Here is a 13275-nt window from a genome sequence, read left to right as displayed (position 1 = left end):
CTCAAGCGATCGGCCCACCTCGGCCTCCCAAAGTACTGGGATTACAGGCATAAGTCACTATTCCCCGCCTTGACTGGTATTTAAAGGAAAGCTTAAAGTCAAACATTGTGTTCCCAGAAGGAGAAAAGTACACTTTACCAGGCTTGAGGATTTATACTTATCTACAAAATTGTTTGCAAATAGGTTTATACAAAAATGTGGCATTCTCTGGATTATCACATACTGGGTGGGCACAAAGAATAGTTCTGTGCTGGCACTGGGGAACTGAGAACCAGAGGCCTGACCCTGATCCCCTTCACACACACAAACACACACACACTCACACAGTCACGCACACACCAGCTTCCTCAGAATCTCAAGGCAGGTTGGGTGTGGTGGCTCACACCTGTAATCCTAGCACTTTGGGAGGCCAAGGCAAACGAATTCCTTGAGCTCAGGAGTTCAAGACCAGTCTGGGCAACATGGCAAAACCCTATCTCTACTAAAAATACAAAAATTAGCCAGGTGTGGTGGTGCGCGTCTATAGTCCTAGCCATTCAGGAGGCTGAGGTTGGAGGATAGCTTGAGCCCCAGAGTTCAAGACTGCAGTGAGCCATGATCACGGCGCCACTGTACTCCAGCCTGGGAGACAGAGTAAGACCCTGTCCCCCCAGCCCCCGCTAAAAAAAAAAAACTCAAGGCAAATAGCACACCCAGGGTGATGCATGACATGGTGTCTACCCTTAGCTGAGTGCGACGGCAGGAAGAAACAGGGTCTGCACGCCCTGCCATTTCGCATAGGCACAGCACTCCTGAGCGTAGGAGGAGATGAAAGACAAACTCTTGACACAGCCAACCCAGGCATGGGTGGAGAATTCCTCTCTTACAGATTCATCAGACTCGTCTAGCCTTGCTCGTTGCTTCAGGGGTGTTAGAAAACAGCAATGAGTATCATTGTCTCAGAGTCAGGGGCTAGTGAAATCAGGACCATGTCAGGCGATACAATTTGGGTACAGAAGAGAGGCTTGGCAAGAAAGGGGTTTGGGCCAAGGGAATAGGTAGGTTTCTTACTTAGGCAGACACCATTTAGACAACCAGAGCAGAATCATTCATCACAGTGCTTAGCTGGGCATAGAGACATACGTCACTTCTGGCTGGGGGCATTTGTGAATGTATAAATATATCCACGCATCTCACAAGAAACTTGTCCTCTTGCCAAATTGTTCTCCAGCTTCTCATGTTAGAAACAAGAGAGAGTCCAATGTTAGGTTAATTCTCTTTCCCTTCTACGGAAATGCATTTGCCCTTGGAAGCTTGCAACACTTCCTTTTTTTTTTTTTTTTTGAAATGAAATTTCCTTCTTGTCGCCCAGGCTGGAGTGCAGTGGGGCCATCTCAGCTCACTGCAACCTCCACCTCCCGGGTTCAAGCGATTCTCCTGCCTCAGTCTCCCAAGTAGCTGGGATTACAGGTGCCCGCCACCATGCCCAGCTAGTTTTTGTATTTTTAGTAGAGAAGGGGTTTCGCCATGTTGGTCAGGCTGGTCTTGAACTCCTGACCTCATGTGATCCGCCCACCTCGTCCTCCCAAAGTGCTGGGATTACAGGCGTGAGCCACCGCGCCTGGCCCAAGGATGCTTATTATTATTATTAGTGAGATAGAATCTTGCTCTGTCACCCAGGCTGGAGTGCAATGGTGCAATCTCGGCTCACTGCAACCTCTGCCTCCTGGGTTCAAGTGATTCTCCTGCCTCACACTCCTGAGTAGCTACGATTATGGCGCGCACCACCACACCTAACTAATTTTTGTATTTTTAGTACAGACGAGGTTTCACCATGTTGGCCAGGCTGGTCTCAAACTCCTGACCTCAGGTGATCGGCCTCCCTCGGCCTCCCAAAGTGCTGGGATTACAGGCGTGAGCCATTGCGCCCAGAAAGGACACTTATAATTGTTTGATTAAAGTTCCCATCTGGTCCTTTCCTCATTGTCCTTCAGTAGGGGATAGTTCTGGGTGTCTCCTTTCCTTTGGTCTCCCTTCCTCTGGTTGTGCAGTCCTCCCAAATTAGCCATTCACTTTTAACCTGCTTACAGCTTTGTATTTGCCCAGCAACCAGGTCCAGCATCTAGAGTTTTTCAAGAAGTGATGTGATGGCCAGGCACGGGGGCTCATGCCTGTAATCTCTTTGGGTGTCTGAGTCAGACAGATCGCTTGAGCCCAGGAGTTTGAGACCAGCCTGGGCAACATGGCAAAACCCTATCTGTATAAAAAAATACAAAAAACTAGCTGAGCGTAGTGGTGCATACCTTAGTCCCAGCTACTCAGGAGGCTGAGGCAGGTGGATGATTGAGCCTGGGAGGTCAGTGAGCTGGGATGGCACCGCTGCACTCCAGCCTGGGCGACAGAGTAAGAGCTTGCTTCAGAAAAAAAAAAACAAAAAAGAAAACCAGAGAAGTTATATAAGAAATAACGGCTTCCATCTTTGTGGGTAAGGGATGAACAAACAGCACATCATGAGGCACCTGTTGGAGCCCAGGAAGAAAATGTCACCACTCCTGGGGCTCCCCAGCTGTAAGCAGCAGCTCTACCCTAAAGACAGGTCCCAAGAACAACTTCACTACCTGTGAAGCTGCCCTCCAAGTCTTCCAAAATCTGAAGGTTTAAAAGAATGACCATGTATTTGCTTATGATTTTACAGATCAGCAATTTGTGCTGGGATCAGCTTCTTTCTGCTCTGGCTTGGGGTTACCCACGCAGCTGCTGACATTCAGCAGGTGGGTAAACAGACTCAGCCTCTTGTTAGGAGGAGTGACAAAGTCACATTGCAAAGGGCTGTGCATTCAATGTCATCTTTGTCAGCAATCCAACACATCTGGTGACACCAGATTTGCATGCAGAGTCCAGCTCTTCCCCTGTCCGATGCCTGGCAGTGTAGTTCTTCCTCCACGAAGAACCCAGGCTTTCTCAAGGCCTAGGTCTGTCCCCAACACATCACTTTTCAGTCTGCTCAGGACTGTTATCAGCCAACGTTTGTATAGCCCTTCCTGTTTCCAGAACTGTTGCAAGCACATTTAATGAGCACAGCAATCCTCATGAAGTTGGTACTATCATCATTTCTGTGCTATAGATGAGGAAACTGACACATAGAGAGTCTAAGTAATTTCCCCTGGGTTCACACGGTTAACAAATAGAGCTGAGATTGTTGGGCTTTGGAGTCCCCTCTCTTAAGTGCTCTACTGCCTTTTGGAGTGTGTGAAGCTCAGAGATGTTCGAAGTGTCCTCTTCCTTGGCATTCCTCCCCACTTCCTTTTTTTATTCCAAGGGAACCCAGCTACGGGATTCTTGGGGAACAGTGGCTGGAGCAGATGTCCCTGACTCTGTCTGTCCCCACAACTGCCTCTCTGAAGTAAGACAGAAGCCAGGGAGGCAATCACACAGGACTTGGCAAGTACATCTGAGATCCAGGGCTCCCTGGGGAAAGGAGCAGGTGAGGACTTGCTTTGTTTTGGTGCTGAGGTGAGAGATTGTCACTAGGGACCAGCAGCAAAAAGGAGAGCTTGCCTGGTCTTGCATTCTGGGGGAAAGTGCAGCCTCTGGGAGTTTCCAGAGAGGACTCAGCCAGAGTAGATTGGTGGCTGGGGAGGCATGCCCAGTTTCAGAGTACCAGCTGGAGGTCACTGGGTGGCACTGCCCTCACCACACACCCATGCCTACACACACATAAAATCTCAGTTACGTCCTCTGTTTCTTAATCCAGTTCTCAGTGCTTTCATAGGGTATAAAGTTGACTTCAAATAAGTGATCATGTGACCAGGAAGTGAGACTACATCCAAGATCTTGCCGCTGGAACTGTCCATTTGGGGCAACACCATTGTATTGCTGCCACCAGGGATTTGCCACCAGCCCAGTGGACTCTTGATCTATCCATGCACAGTTGTAAGAAACTCTGTTTATCTTGGCCAGGCGCGGTGGCTCACGCCTGTAATCCCAGCACTTGGGGAGGCCGAGGTGGGCAGATCACGAGGTCAGGAGATCGAGTTCATCCTGGGTAACACGGTGAAACCCCGTCTCTACTAAAAATACAAAAAATTAGCCAGATGTGGTGGCAGGCGCCTGTAGTCCCAGCTACTTGGGAGGCTGAGGCAGGAGAATGGCGTGTACCCGGGAGGTGGAGCTTGCAGTGAGCCAAGATGGCACCAGTGCACTCCAGCCTGGGGGACAGAGCGAGACTCCGTCTCAACAACAACAACAAAAAGAAACTCTGTTTATCTCTGCATCTCTGTATCAATCTCTCAATATTCAAAGTCCCAGGAGCACCCAGGTGGCGGACTCTGCCCTGTGCTTATGTTCTGGCTGCCGTGAGCAGGGAGAGGGCCATCTGTCCTTCAGCTTCCCTGGCAGGAGAGGGACCCTTCCCTCTATGTATTCAACAATTGCAAACATTATAATGTTGTGCAACAGTCAGCACTGTCCATCTCCAGAACTCTTTCATCATGAATAACAGAAACTTTGTACTCATTAAACACTAGGCCAGGCACTGTAGCTCATGCCTGTAATCCCGGTACTTTGGGAAGCCAAGGCAGGTGGATCGCTTAAGCCCAGGAGTTCGAGACCAGCGCAGCCAACATGGTGAAACCCTGTCTCTACTAAAAATCCATAAAAATTAGCCAGGCATGGTGGTGTGAGCCTGTGGTCCCAGCTACTCCTTGGGAGGCTGAGGTGGGAGGATCACTTGAGCCTGGGAGGTTGAGGCTACAGTGAGCTGTGGTCGTACCCTTGCATTCCAGCCTAGAGAACAACAGAGCAAGACTCCATCACTAAAAAATAAATAAATAAATAAATAAATAAATAAATAATTTTTTTTTTTTTGAGATGGAGTCTCGCTCTGTTACTCAGGCTGGAGCGCAGTGACGCAATCTTGGTTCACTGCAACCTCCACCTCCCTGGTTCAAGCAATTCTCCTGCCTCAACCCCCTGAGTAGCTGGGATTACAGGCACGCGCCACCACACCCGGCTAATTTTTGTATTTTTAGTAGAGATGGGGTTTCACCATTTTGCTCAGGCTGGTCTTGAACTCCTGACCTCGTGATCCGCCCGCCTCAGCCTCCCAAAGTGCTGGTATTACAGGCGTGAGCCACTGCTCCCGGCCAAAAATATATAAATTTAAAAGTGAATTTAGCAAGATCTCAATACACAGATAATTAAACAAACCATTGCATTTCTATATGTCAGCAATGAAAAAATAAAGAAATGAAATTTTAAAAACAAGGTTGTTTACAATAACATCAAAAAGCACCAAACAGAGGGCGGGTGCAGGCTCGGAATCATTCCCATTGGCCTCCCCAGTTGGAGCCCGGCGAGCCGCGCGCAGGGGAAGGTGGAATTAGAAGATCATGTGATGTTGGAGTAGGGGGATTTATCTTGGTGACTTTGGGATGCTGGTTTCATTAGAGGTATAATTATGCAAAGCAAAGACTCCAGGAAAGAATTGCCAGAGAAGGAATGAAAAATAAGATCTATGAAAGTACCCACCATGAGCCTGAAAGAAAACAAAGCAACGGCAACAGCGGCAATCGAACAATCTTTTTTTTTTTTTTTTTGAGACAGAGTCTCGCTCAGTCGCTCAGGCTGGAGTGCAGTGGTTCAATCTCCGCTCACTGCAAGCTCCGCCTCCTGGGTTTACGCCATTCTCCTTCCTCAGCCTCCCGAGTAGCTGGGACTACAGGCGCCCACCACCATGCCAGGCTAATTTTTTGTATTTTTTAGTAAAGACGGGGGTTTCACCGCGTTAGCCAGGATGGTCTTGATCTCCTGACCTCGTGATCCGCCTGCCTCGGCCTCCCAAAGTGTTGGGATTACAGGCGTGAGCCACCGCGCTGGGCCATTCAAACAATCTTGAGCGTAGAAAACCAGACCCCCTGAAGTCAGTGTGAACGAAGCTAAGATCAACCACGTAAGACATTTTCTGTACAATAAGTTCTTAATCAAGTAAATAAAGTATGTTTAAGTTGAAAAAAAAAAAAAAAAGGACCAAACTTCTAAGTATACATTTACGGAAAAATGAGCACAATTGCATACTGAAAACTATGACATATTATTGAAAAATTAACCCAAATACATGGAACTATATATAATGTTTCTGGATATCCCATTTACCCACATTAACCTATAATGTGATCCCAACCAAATCCCAACGGGATTTTTGTAGAAATAACAAGCTGATTCTAAAACATTTGGAAATGCAAAAGGCCAAGAATAGCCAAGGCAATACTGAAGAAATCCCACAAAGCTAGAGGGCTTACATCACAGGTATCTAGATGTTTACATAGCTAAAGTAATTAAGGCAACGTGGTATTGCCATAAAGATAGACTGACCCAAGGAAAGCAGTAGCGTCCAGACAAGATGAAGAAAACTAAGAGAATTGTCCCCAGAAGAACTACCCTGAAAGAATAACTAAAGGAAGCTCTTCCAACAGGAAGGAAATGATAAAAGAAGAAAACATGGAACATGGGGAATAAAGAAAACAATGGAGCCGGGCACAGTGGCTCACGCCTGTAATCCCAGAACTTTAGGAGGCCAAGGCGGTGGATCACTTGAGGCCAAGAGTTCAAGACCAGCCTGGCCAACGTGGTGAAACCCCATCTCTACTAAAAATACAAAAATTATCCGGGCATGGTGATGCGCACCTATAATCCCAGCTACTCGGAAGGTTGAGGAGGGAGAATCACTTGAACCCAGGAGGCAGAGGTTGCAGTGAGCTGAGATCATGCCACTGCACACCAGCCTGGGTGACACAGTGAGACTCTTCTCAAAAAACAAACAAACAAAAACAGAATGCTAAAAGCAAAATAACCCACAGGAAGGCAGGAGAAAAAGGTGATGGTGGGGCGAATGGAAGGAAGAAATAGCAAGCCAGGCAAAGAAGAATGCAGAAGCAAGAATGGGGCAAGACAGCAACATGCACGTGTGGGGCCTACAAGACAGTAGGTGATGCTGTTGCAGAAAATATAAGGCCGGAATCTTACTAGAGCAGTAGGCAAGGGCCAGCTTACTGGGAGCCCTGAATGAGAGGCATCGGAGCTTGGGCTTATTTTCTAGATGCTGGGCCTGAGGACAAAATTCAACTTGTGAATTCCCTGAGAGAATTTTGTTTTTCAAAATCGGTAGTCCCCAGCTACTCTCCTGCTATTTCATCTACGCAGAGTCAGCCACTTTCAAATCTTCCAGCTGAGCCTTTGGCATTTACCTCCATACTTCGAAATTACATGTGTGCATTGACAATTATGTTTTAGATTATCTACTGATGTCTCCCAGGGAAGATGAGGATCCGGCTCCCGGCCCTGCCCCACCCTCCCAAACTTGCACATTTCCTTCATGCGCATTTCCTACGCGCGTTTTTCCTCTGCCCTCACTCAACAACAATCAACACAGAAGACTTCTGTGACCAGATGTGTGCGGATCTCTCCCTGCCAACAAGCAAGCAATCAATTCTGCAGCGGACACCAGCTGGGTGTACTTTAATTCAGTTCACTTCTGAGACCATCTGCCTGGAGACAGCATCAGATCACGGGTTGAGTGCTCAGTCCCACAAGACTGCTCCCTCCCACTTCCAATTCCCATCACAACCCCCAGGGGTTGTATTACCTGTGCTACTGACTAACCGGCTATAAATTTGGGTTCCCATGACTCACTCCTCAAGTTCAATTAAATTGCTAGAGCGGCTCACAGAGGCAGGAAACACTTATGTTTACCAGTTTAATTGTAAAGGATATCACAATAGATACAGATAAAGAAATGCATAGGGCAAGGTATGGGGAAGGAACACGGAGCTTCCATGCCCTTTCTGGGCACCCCACCCTCCTGGAACCCCCACATGCTCCGCTATCCAGAAGCTCCCCAAACTCTGTCTTCTTGGGCCTTCTATGAAGGCTTCATTGGATAGGCACGATTGACAACCATGTAGAAATGAGATTAAACAAAAATGGTTTGGCCAGGCACAGTGGCTCACACCTGTAATCCCAGCACTTTGGGAGGCCAAGGCAGGTGGATCAACTGAGGTCGGGAGTTTGAGACCAGACTGGCCAACATGGTGAAACCCCATCTCTACTAAAAATACAAAAATAGCTGAGGGTGGTGGCATGCACCTGTAATCTCAGCTACTTGGGAGGCTGGGGCAGTAGAATCACTTGAACCCAGGAGGTGGAGGTTGCAGTCAGCCAAGATCGCGCCACTGCACTCCAGCCTGGGCAACAAAAGGGAAACTTGGTCTCAAAAAAAAATTAGCTTCTCATTTATGATAAAATAACATTTTTTTCAAAATGTTGACATTTTCAAGAAGTTAAAAAAAAGTCTTCCCATTAATAAGTTTATAGAAAAAAATAAAAAAGAAACTTCTTAAACCCTGAAAAGCAGTAGGCTCTAATTTTGTGAATCACAAGTGCTAATAATCCATTTTCTGACTGATCTAGAATATCCGGTTCATATTCAAATTTAAGCCATCAACTGTATTTTCTTTTTCCAAACTCAGTTTCTACTTAGCTTCAATTCAATGCATAAATTTGTCTTTTTATAAACTCTTGAAATACAACTGAAACAATTTTCATCCTTGCTTTTTTTCATAAAATAATCAATCATCTAAAAATGGTTTTGATTGAAATGACAAAAACAGCCTCTGATATCTAATTAGAACATCTAATACATTTTGATTAGGAACTTGCTCAACATTCATGCCAGTTTCAGATACTGAGAAATAAATTGATTTTAGTAAAAATATGTTTTTACAAAATGCTTACACATGGTTGTTTTAGAACATAGAGTACTTGAAGTTTTGATCTCTTGGTTTTGCAAATCCGTAATCCATAGTTCATCTTATGTGAAAAGCATGTATATATACTTTTAAAGACTTTGATTGAAGTTAAGGATAACCTTATAGTTTTAAAATATCTAATGAGCATATTTCAGCTAAAAAGAAAAATTTAGGTTTTTGTTAGGGAAAATTTCAAATATATACAAAAGTAGAGAGAATACTGTAATGAACCCTCATATCCCCATTATACAGCCCCAACAATGATCCACTTGTAGCCAATTTGTTTCATCTGTGTCCCCATCCACTCTCCACTTCCGGCCCAGACTTGGTTATTTTTAAAGAATCCCATATATCATATTCGTTTGTAAATATTCAGTATGTATTACTAACAATAAGAACACTTTTAAAAAATAACCACAATGCTACTATCACACATTTTCTTTCTTTTTCTTTTGAGATGGAGTCTCACTCTGTCTCACAGGCTGGAGTGCAGTGGCATGATCTCGGCTCACTGCAACTTCCGCCTCCTGGGTTCAAGCGATTCTCCGGTCTCAGCCTCCTGAGTAGCTGGGATTACAGGCGCCCGCCACCCCCTGGGCTAAATTTTGTATTTTTAATACAGACAGGGTTTCGCCATATTGGCCAGGCTGGTCTCAAACTCCTGACTTCAGGTGATCTGCCCGCCTTGGCCTCCCAAAGTGCTGGGATGACAGGTGCGAACCACTGCACCCAGCCCTTTCTTTTTTAAAATAGAGACAGAATCTCACTAGGTTGCCCTGGCTGGTCTCAAACTCCTGGGCTCAAGATATCATCTTGCCTCAGCCTCCCAAAGTGCTGGATTACAGTGTGAGCCACTGCACCTAGCCACACATTTTAAAAGTTAACAATTCCTTAGATTTATCAAACATCCAGCTCAATTTTCCTGATTCAAAAAATAGAATTTTAAGATGACAAATCAATGAGGAAGTCAACATTAAATTAAAAACCATTGCGGCCGGGCACGGTGGCTCACACCTGTAATCCCAACACTTTGGGAGGCTGAGGCAAGTGGATCACTTGAAGTCAGGAGTTCGAGACCAGCCTGGCCAACACGGTGAAACATCTCTACTAAAAATACAAAACTTAGCCAGGTGTGGTGGCAGGCGCCTGTAATCACAGCTACTCTGGAGGCTGAGGCAGGAGAATCGTTTGAGCCCGGGAGGTGGAGGTTGCAGTGTGCTGAGATTGTGGCACTGCACTCCAGCCTGAGCAACAGAGTGAGACTGTTTCAAAAAAAAAAAATTGCAAAAGATGGACTGCCAGCATAAGGAACTCTATAGCCCTAATGAAAGTGGACTCCAGCCTGGTCAACGTGGTGAAACCCTGTCTCTACTAAAATTACAAAAATTAGCCAGGTGTGGTGGCAGGTGCCTAGACACTTCTAAGTAAACAGAAAGTAAGAGGATTTATTGCTAGCAGACACACATTACAAGAAATACTAAAGGAATCCTCAGGCTGAAACAAGATTCAAATACACATGAGACAAAAAAAAAAAAAAAAAAAAAACCAACTCTGGTAAAGGAAAGTCTGTAATTATAAAAAACAGTATAATTTTATAATTATATATTATATAATTGTATTTACATACAGTCATCCCTTATTATCCATGGGGGATTGGTTCCAGGACTGCCCGTATAACCAAACCAAATCCACACATACTCAAGTCCCATAGTTAGCCCTGAAAAACCCATGAGAAGTAGACCCTCTGTGTCTGCAAGACCCTGTCTCTGCAAAAATAAAAACAAAAATAAATTAGACGGGTATAGTGGCACATGCCTATAGCCCTGGCTACTTGGGAGGCTAAGGCAGGAGGATCGCTTGAGCCCAGGAGTTTAAGACTGCAGGAGCCGGCTGGGCGTGGTGGGTCACGCCTGTAATCCCAGCACTTTGGGAAGCTGAGGCGGGCAAATCACGAGGTCAGGAAATCGAGACCATCCTGGCTAACATGGTGAAATTCCATCTCTACTAAAAATACAAAAACTTAGCTGGGCGTGGTGGCACACACCTGTGGTCCTAGCTACTTGGGAGGCTGAGGCAGGAGAATCGCTTGAACTCAGGAGGCGGAGGTTGCAGTGAGCTGAGATCACGCCACTGCGCTCCAGCTTGGAAAACAGAGTGAGACTCCATCTCAAAAAAAAAAAAAAAAAAAAAAAAAAAAGACTGAAGGAGCCATGATTGCACCACTGTACTACAGCCTGAACAAGAGTGAGACTCCGACTCAAAAAAAAAAAAAAAAAAGTAAGAAAGAAAGAAAAAAGTAACACAGGTCTCCAGGGATGGCCTTTATACATAGCTGAACAGGTTTGCAGCTGATAGAGATCTGGGCCTCAGATGGAGGTTAATTCAGGAGTCACAAACAGAAAGCTGGTTGTTGAAACCATGAGAGCAAAGAGTTGCAAGCTAGAGTTACTGGGAGCTAAGTGTCCAATTCAGAGAGACAGATGCAGCAGAATTAGAACTGGAAAACGTGGACTCCCTTTGGAAGGATGATGGTTGCTAGTGACTTCAGTGGGTACAATTTCAATGGCATTGTAGGTAAGGAAGTCAGATGCAAAAAGAAGCGGAGACAGAATAGACTGTCTACCAAGAACTTGGATGAAAGAAAAAGAGAGTAGCTATGAAGGGGGCCAGCTCCACGGCGTTTTTTGTTTGTTTTGCTTTGCTTTGCTTTTTAGGATGAGCTATTTGGGGCATGTTCATAGGCTGTGATAAGGACCTTCCAGACGGGGCAGGGAAAGCTGCTGAAGCAAGAGCTGAGGAGTGGGAGTTCACAGTGAAGAGGCTGGCTCTCCCTGGGAGGAGGAGAGTCTGGAGCAATAAGGTGAGGGTGCATGGGCATGATCATGCTGTGAGCAGAGGGACCAACTGACCTTTCGTTCCAGGCTCTTTTCAAGAATGTTGGTATAGGCCGGGCGCAGTGGCTCACGCCTGTAATCCCAGCACTTTGGGAGGCCGAGGTGGGCAGATCACGAGGTCAGGAGATGAAGACCATCCTGGCTAACATGGTGAAACCCCATCTCTACTAAAAATACAAAAAAATTAGCCAGGCATGGTGACGGGAGCCTGTAGTCCCAGCTACTTGGGAGGCTGAGGCAGGAAAATGATGTGAACCCAGGAGGCGGAGCTTGCAGTGAGCCAAGATCGTGCCACTGCACCCCAGCCTGGCAACAGAGCGAGACTCCGTCTAAAAAAGAAAAAAAAAAAAAAGATTGTTGGTATAGCAGACTGCCTTGGAAGATAAAGATAGTGCCTCCCTCTGGAGCAGAGGGCAGATTTCCTCACTATCCAACATAATAAAGATAATGTCTCCCCTTGGAGAAGAACAGGTTTGCTTGCAGCCTATTATAAAAGATTCTGGTTCCCTTATCTCAGGGATTCTCAGCTGTGCTGCAAACCCACTGTGTGTGCAACACCCACCTGGGCCTCTCTGTCTCACTCTCATGGGGCTTGAGGAGTAAAGAGAAGTGACACAAACATGATGCCTATGTTGTTTGCTGCACCATGAGTAATAAAGTCCTTGTCTCTGATCCAGTAGTCTTGTGTCTTCTACCAGCATCCACAGAACTGTGGCAGTTTCATTGGTTAGCTTGTAAGTAGAGCAAAATCTGCACTGTTCTTAACAAAAGATGACTTTGAACTTGGGGGAATGGGAAGTTGAAAGTCACTCCTGATGGGCTGCATTTTCTCACAGGTATGGCTGGGAAAAGAGGAGGCTTGAGGAAAGAAGTAAGTTCTAGAATCATTGTTGAGCAGGATAGAAGCTGGAGCTGAGCAAGGATAAGGAAATGGCTGATGTTGAGAGCCAGCTGAGGCCAAACTTGTGTTCCCAATTCACTCTGGAATGAACTACACCTGACCCCTGACCCCTGCAGCACTCAGCCAGGCCAGGGACAGGCAGCACAGGAGAGGCAGAGGCAAGAGTGAATCCAGGTCAGAGTTTTGCTGGGCAGAAAGCCAGGAACACAAGAGAATCTGGGTTACTAATGCAGGAGTAGCTCAGATTATAACCCAGGGAGTCCTGCCTAGATAAGAAAGAAAGCTGCTGAGAGAGGGCTGGCCCACTGGGAGAAAATGGGAGGATGGAGACCCTGGAGGTCCTGTGAGGCTGAAGATGGGAGGAAGGAGAACTCCAGGTGGGTGGATAGGAGATCTTGGTGTGAGGGGAGTACTGCCATTTAAGGCATTGGAGGTGGACTTGGATTATTAACACAGATAGGGTGTTAACTCCCACACAGGAGGAGAGCACCCTCTCCCCAACCCTTAAGACTGGAGTCCTGAGGCCTGGCGCAGTGGCTCGTGCATGTAATCCCAGCAATTTGGGAGGCCGAGGTGGGCAGATCACCTGAGGTCAGGAGTTTGAGACCAGCCTGGCCAACGTGATAAAACCCCCATCCCTACTAAAAATACAAAAAAAAATAGCTGGGCATGGGGGTGCACTCCTGTAATCCCAGCT

Source organism: Pongo abelii, chromosome 19, assembly GCF_028885655.2.
Source record: "Pongo abelii isolate AG06213 chromosome 19, NHGRI_mPonAbe1-v2.0_pri, whole genome shotgun sequence".
In the NCBI taxonomy this organism is placed as follows: Eukaryota; Metazoa; Chordata; class Mammalia; order Primates; family Hominidae; genus Pongo; species Pongo abelii.
Note: the sequence above shows the minus strand (reverse complement) of the source record.